The sequence below is a fragment of the Mastomys coucha genome, unplaced genomic scaffold (assembly GCF_008632895.1).
Source record: "Mastomys coucha isolate ucsf_1 unplaced genomic scaffold, UCSF_Mcou_1 pScaffold7, whole genome shotgun sequence".
NCBI lineage: Eukaryota > Metazoa > Chordata > Mammalia > Rodentia > Muridae > Mastomys > Mastomys coucha.
Window position 1 is genome coordinate 34,433,722 of NW_022196913.1, and position 7,306 is coordinate 34,441,027.

The 7,306-nt window shown below is 44.2% G+C and overlaps 2 long non-coding RNA genes across 3 annotated transcripts in view; one reads left to right on the forward strand and one right to left on the reverse strand.

Annotated features, from left to right (window-relative positions):
* The window catches only part of LOC116082518, a 2,696-nt gene extending 2,565 nt beyond the window's left edge, over nt 1–131 (reverse strand). The window contains exon 1 of the long non-coding RNA XR_004115351.1: nt 65–131. This is a non-coding gene — a long non-coding RNA (uncharacterized LOC116082518). The remainder of the gene's footprint in view (nt 1–64) is intronic.
* The window catches only part of LOC116082517, a 20,219-nt gene extending 12,923 nt beyond the window's left edge, over nt 1–7,296 (forward strand). The window contains exons 2-5 of one of the 2 annotated variants that reach the window (XR_004115349.1): nt 11–243; nt 765–898; nt 5,867–6,172; nt 7,078–7,296. This is a non-coding gene — a long non-coding RNA (uncharacterized LOC116082517). The remainder of the gene's footprint in view (nt 1–10; nt 244–764; nt 899–5,866; nt 6,173–7,077) is intronic. The other variant, XR_004115350.1, reaches the window with a different exon arrangement.
* Nucleotides 7,297–7,306: the final 10 nt, after the last annotated feature.

Below are 7,306 nucleotides of genomic sequence, written 5' to 3' on the forward strand. Positions count from 1 at the left end.
GCCCCAACAGTCTAGTTCCCCAAGGAGAAGAACGACTTCTGTTGACTCAAAGCACGGCTCTCACCTCAAAGCAAGTGAGAGAGGTAGTTTGAAGCTAAGCTGAGTGACCGCGGTCTGGGAACAGGATTTGGTTTGCCCAGGAAACGTGTTCTACTGTGAAAGGCCTCGGCGAGTTGTTATAACAACAGAACAGAAGACAATCATAAATCAAGGCACTTCTCGAACGCACGATGGGAACATGAGGTAGGCGGCTTAGGGCCCGACTTGGAATCTGCTGTGGGCTTCAAGATGCTGTCTAATGACTTTTGTAGCGCGGGGACTCATGGGAGTGAGCAGCTGTTAAGTCAAAACTTTCCAAAGGTTTCCCCTCCCGTCACAGGATGTTAGGTCCGGCACATCTGTGGGCAAACAGTGGCTATTACAGAGGCCAGAGAAAGTCCAAGATAATTTTGTCTCTGCAACATTCCAACCCCGCTCAGCCTGCATGCTCTTACCTAGCCAATCATCAGAGTAGCATTTGTAACACAGGTGCAGCTTTTCTCCTGGGAACTTCAGTTCACACATCCCACTTCTGCCACATTTTATTTGTAATTTACAGCTTGGCTAAGTTTCCCATATGTTCTCCTCATTGGTTCCCAAACAATCAGAAGTAGAGGAACCAAGTCTTTTTTTTTTTTAAATAAAGATTTATTACACACACACACACACACACACACACACACACACACACACACACTGTTCTGCCTATGTTTGTATTCTTGCAGGCCAGAAGAGGACACCAAGATCTCAGGATAGATAGTCAGGAGCCACCATGTCTTTGCTGGGAATTGAACTCAGAACCTCTGGAAGAGCAGCCAACACTCTTAACCTCTGAGCCATCTCTCCAGCCTGGAACCAAGTATTTTATAGAGAGTTATTTTTATTATTTTTAAAATGTACATGCATGTTTGTGCCAGTGTGGGTATGCACACCTGAATGCAGTGTCTGCAGAGGCCAGGAGAGGGCATTGGATCCTGTGGCGTTACAAGCAGTTGTGAGTTACCCTACTCTGGTGCTAGGAAGTCAGCTTAAGTCTCCTGCAAGAGCAGAAGGCACTCTTTAAAAAAAATATTTTAAAATTGATTCTTTGTGATTTTCACATTATGCACACCAATCCCACTCATCTCCCCAGCCCTCCATACCTGCCCTCTACCCTTGAAATCTCCCTCACAAAAGAAAAAAAAAATTAAAAAAAAAATTTCACTGTGGAAGCTGAGATGTGTCACAGTGTGTCACACAGTATACCCTTTTACCCAAATAGCTTTACTTGCAAATGCAGTGAGTCATTTGTCTGGTTCAAGGCCTCTGGTTTCTGTTACACTTTCAATACTGGATCCTCACTGGGACTTCTCTGGAATATCCTGTTGTCATCATGTGTCATGGAGATCCTGCAGCTCTGGATCTGCAGGACCTGACGTTTCATGGACTCCAGCAGTTCATAGATGGGGTAGATGCTGGAGTAAAACAACTCAAACCCTGGATGTGGGTCTGGGTGGGAGCTGAGTTGGTCATGACACCAGCTCTGCAGTGCTTAGACCATCTGGGGCAGCTCTCCTGCACCCAAGCCACCAAGGCCAGCTCTCCAGCACTGCCCCAGCTCTCCTGCTACCCTGCCCAGACAGTGTGGGGAGAGCCAGCACTCCTGCCTGCCACAGACAGCAGGAGGCATTCTACCAGGGCCATTGCTACTGTGCTGCCCAGGTGAGTGATGGCAGTAGGCACTCTTAGCTGCTGAGCCATCTCTCCAGTTTCTGGATCCAGATGTCCATCTTCCTCTTTAAACCAGGAAGTAATCGTCTTGTGGACATACTTGTAGCAGATGATGGTTATCAGGACCCTAAGCTTCAGCCTCCTTCTTGGGCTCAATTCTGATAGTGCCAAACTTGTATAAGTTTCTCAGGAGTTATGTAAAAAAAAAATTCCTCTTCTTCTATTAACCTGAATGAATTGTATAGTTAGAATTGACTGTTGGCTTTGGTTATCTTTGAACGTGGCATAATCTCTGCTGAGAAACAAAAAGGCCGTGCACTTTCTGAAATGCATGTGTTTGTACAGAGATGCCTTGATGAAGATTTAGCGATAAGTTACAATGCTTTGTTTGGGACACGGTACCAGGAAGGATCTAGAATGCAGACGTGAGACAGAAGAAACTCATACAGGGTAAATAAACTAGTAAATTGCCATCGTGCCATCCTCCCCAGGGTTATAAAAGCCGAACACCTGCCAAGGAGCAAGAGACCATGGAGTACCAGAGAGCTGTGTAGGGAGCTCCAGGGCAGCGGCTTTCCCGAGTCAGTGACAGAAATCACCAGAGAAGCTGGTCCACCCAAGTCTAGATTGCTGGACCATTGTGCTTGCTGGGCTTTCTTACAGGGACATCATGGAGAAGGTCGTGACTCAGGAAAGTCATGTCACTGGAGTGGCTGCCTTTGCCAACCTTCTGTCTAGTCTCCTCTAGAACCCTTAAGACCTTGTACACCCAGAGTTTGACTACACACAGCTTTCTTGGGGGCAGGAGAGAGATCTGATGATCTTCTCTCTCCTCTAATAGGAAGGACGGCTGTGTTTTGAGTCTTTGAATCTAGCAGAGTCCACCCTATCAGTGGTCAGGGTTACCACTGTCAGTAACATTGTATAACTATGAACTTTCCTCTGTAGTCACTGAGATGAATAGAATATCTTCTCTGGGATAGTGGGCTACCCATGCATGATCTGGATCTGACTGTGAGAAAATGAGAGCACACCGAACAGTAAGTGCACTCTGCAAATACATGACCTGTGCTTCACACAGACACACACACACACACACACACACACACACACACACACTAATTCCAAAAGATTACAGAGACTGGAGGAACTGTTTCAGGTTGTGAGAACTGAGAGTGACAGGACAGTGTGTAATCTGGCTTAGATCCTGGACACAGACTTGGTATTTTGGTTTTGTTTTTTAATCAAGGGCAATAGTAGGACAACTGGAAAAATTTGTAGCAGTCCAATAATTAGATTTTTAGGTAAACCTTTATTCTGTGATTTTGCTAATTATATTGTGGTTATCAAAAATACCTTCTTGTCTTAACATAATAAAATATTTAGGTACAAAGGAGGCATTTTGTGTGGAAATCACTTTCAAATAGGAAAATGTTTTATATATACATATTATAAAATAAAGATAAATCAAACAATATAAAATATGAAAAAACTACCGTTTGATATCTTCATTTAATATCTTCATTTGATATCACTATAAAAAAGAGTTTTGTAATATACCTTTATGATTTGCATGAAATTGTCTCAAGTATTATAAAAAGAGAGATTGTTTGGGGCGTAGAGAGAGAAGACCAGAGAATATGTGTGATAACTTGTTTATTGACAGCAGCCACGGAGACAAGTGATGGATCCAGAATTATCTAGGACATAACATAGAAGTTGAGGATGAGCTGGGGCTGCTGGGTAATGGCGATGCCATTTCTTGAGCGGGGAGAACAGGATGCAGGTGGACAGGGACGGTCATTGAATTTAATTTGGTATGATCTATGTAAGCTGCTACTAAGTATTTAAGTGAGTTGCTGAAGTGGACAAGATTTGTAGTTCCACAGCATAAGGATAAAAGTTTGAGGCCATTCAGTACGCATTTGGTAGGACGGAGGCAGTTGTTTAAGAAAACATCTGAAACAGAGACAAGAGTAAGGAAGCCCAGCTTTTGGAGTTTGTGTATGAAAGAAAACAAGCATACCTTATGAAGAATAACAATGGAGAAGCAACTTTAGAGATGCACATGGTAAGAAGGCCCTAAGAGGATATTCTATGTAGTTTTATGTTATTATGGAAAATGTAGAGGAAATGCATATGTTAGTTTAATTTCCTTATTGCTCATCAAATGCCTGACAAGAAGCAACTTCAGGCACTTTGAATGGTTTGAATGGGAAATGTTCTCCACCGTCTCAGGCACTTAACCAGGTGGTCTTCAGCAGGGGGCGCTGTTTGGGTGGGGCAGACTTGATGGGGGAAGTACCTCACGGTGGGGGGGGGGGATACTTTTGAGAGTAAAAAGTCTCAGCGACTTCCGGTTTGTTCTCTCTTCCTCATTCTTTTGTTTGAGGGCGTGAGCTCTCCGCTTCTTGCTCTAGCTGCTGTGCCTGCTGCCTGTTGCCATGTTTCCCGGGCCATGACTGACTCTCATCCCTCTGAAACGCAAATAAACTCCTCTCCATGTTGCCTTGGTTCTGGTGTTCTAGCACAGCAATAGAGTAGCAACTGAGAGGGGAGGAAGGATTTCTTTTGGCTCACCATGGCAGGGGCGCTGTGGTGGTGATAGCAGCTCTTAGCTAAGGTGAGGGATGTGAGGCGGCTTAGGGGCAAAAGTGTTTCTTGGTTCAGACGTGCAGGTCTATGGCATAGGGACTGACCCAACTGGGCTGATGGGGAAGCAACAGACACAGAGGCAGAGAAGCTGGGATCCAGTGGGCTGGGCGGGCTTGTGAGCTGTGGGAGACTCAGCAGCGGCTTGGAAACTCCAGGCATTTGTTATGTGCAGCAGCAAGCAGGAGGAAGCAGGTGAGTTAATCTAAGTAGGGCATCTTTGTAGGGAGTCTCAAGTTGCAGTCCTCAGGGAGGAGGAGGCCACAGCTGATGCTTTCCTCACACTCTGAGCTTGACCCTGGGAAGGCCTTGCCCCCACATGGGTCCGAAGCATTGGGGTCTTTGATATGGCTGTGCTCATGTCAATAATACACAGTCTATCTGGCCTTCATCTGTTCCCCACAACAATCCGTCAATGAGGAAGAAATCAAGCAAGAATTCGGAGAGCACGGAGAAATGATGCATGCTGGTTCCTTCTTTTTCTCCCCCTCTCCCTCTCCCACCTGCCTCCCCCTCCCCCTCTCTGCATGAGCATATGCCTGTTTCTACATCATTGCCTGCCATTTTGATTATTATAGCTCTATAGAATATTTTGAACCCTGAAAATGTGATGTCTCTGGTTCTTTTCTTTTTTCCTTAAGATTACTTTAAATATTTTTTGAGGTTTCAAATTAATGATAGAATTTTCTTTGTCTAGTTCTACGGGAAATGTCGTTTGAACTTTCTTAATAATTATATCAAGTCTATAGATTATGTTGGGTACTATGGGTATTTGAATATTACTTTTTCTAATTCCTGAACATGGAATATCTCATTTATTGTCTCCTAGGTTTTTCTTACAAGTGTTTTGTGGGTTTCAGCATACATGCCTTTCAATTCCTGAGTTAAACTTTTAATATTTATTTATTTATATTATTTTTAATTACATGAAGCTGCATGTCTTGTACATGTGAATGCAGGTATTGCCAGAGGCCAGAGGTGTGGGATCCCCTGGAACTAGAGTTCCAGGTGGTTGTGAGCCAAGTGGCATGGGTGCTGGGAACTGCACATAGATCTTCTACAAGATCTATAAACTCTTAAACTCTGAGCTATCTCTTCAGCCCTCCCCCTGCCCCAAGCTAAATTTATTTCTAAACATACTAAACATTTTATCTTTCAGATGCTATTATAAATGGGTTTGTTTCTCAAAAAGCCTTCAGAAGTGCATGTGGACATGTTACTGATTTTCATGTGTTCTCATAATCTTACAACTTTACAGAAAAGTTTTGTTATAATAGGTTGTCTTATATGTCTTTAAGATTCTCTAAATTTAAATTTATTAATATAAATTTAGATACATTTAATAAAATTTATTAAATTTATTAAACATAAATTGAAATGTAAATTCACATTGGCAACGGAACACCTTACTCTCTCCCTTTCTCATCAAGCACCATTGATTTCTTTTCTTGATTAATTACTCTAGCCAAGCCTTCCAGTTCTGTGTTGGCTAGAAGCAGCAACCGTGGGTATCTGCCTGGGAAGAGAGGAAATCGAAGGAGTGTACTAGGGAGCAGTCTCCAAGGAAACAGAAGGACAGGAGTTGCAAACAAATGCAATCAATTGTGTAGGTGTAAATGCGTATCTATGTGTGACCTACACCATTCATATTCCTCGGAGACTATGCCCAAGACCACAATTTGTAAGCTGGAGATCCAGGAGAATCTGGGGTGAGAGTTCTCTGAGCCAAAGCTTAAAGGAGAAGACTGAAGACCAGTGAAGACCCCTGGAGGTGAGAGGGGAGGGAGGGACCTTGGGAGGGGGAAGGAAGGAGAGGGAGAGAGGGAGAGGGAGAGAGAATCTCTCTTACTTAGCCTTTCTACTCCGTTCAGAACCTCAAGAGACTGTAGGAGGCCCACCCACAGCTTGTTTTCCTCATTTCCCATATTGAAGTGTTAATCTAATGTAGAAACACCTCACAGTCTCACCCAGAACACTTACTCAAATACCTGGGCATCCTCTGGGCCAGTTAAATTAATACCGAAGGGAGTTGTCGAACCAGAGACATTTCCAGGGTCAGGAAGATGAATCAGATAGATGTGTTTGCCTGTAATGTTAGTTTTTTTTGGAGCAACTCCTGTCTGTGTTGTCTGGAAGTCTGGAAATCGGGAGTTCAGTTCACAGGTTAGCAGGCATCAGCAGCTCGATTCACTAGCAAACATCTTACAGATACACCAGCAGTCCAGTTCGGTAGATTTGGCTTAACAATAGCAGTGACAAGGCCAACAGAGACAGCCAGGCCTCAGCCTCAGCCTGAGTCAGCAGGAAGGACTCGGAGGGACACCAGGAGATGTTCTCAGCTGTGTCTTTCTCAGGGAAGTGTAGATCAGCACAGACTGGAGACCCACAAGTGTAGCTCAACTAGCCGTACCAGCAAGCCAAGCTCTGTCTCCATCACTCGGTGGAGTCCTATTTATACCCTGCAAACATCACACGTCCTCCATGTGCCCTGCCTCAGCACGTGCATCCAATCAGCCTGAGTCTTTGGAAGTGGCAACAAACTGTAGCATATCACGAGTTTTTGATGCGTTTCTCTCTAAGGGGTCTTGACAAATGCAACAATGTAAGGTGGACCGGTACATGCATGTTGTTAGCAAAGAATCCTTCATCACATGTCCTTTCATGTGCTTGCTTTAGCAGAATATCCTCTCCTGTGTCTGATTCAGCAAAACATTCCTTCATGTGTTTGTTCCAGAAAACACCATCAACCGACTTGTCAAAGAACCCTCAAGTTTCCACTTCATTCGCCACCAAGCCTGAAAGTCTGAGTTTGATGCCCACATGGTGCGAGGAGAGGTGACGCCTACATGTTGTTCTTTGACCTTCATGAACATGCCACAGCATGTGTGCACTTGGGATCTCTCTC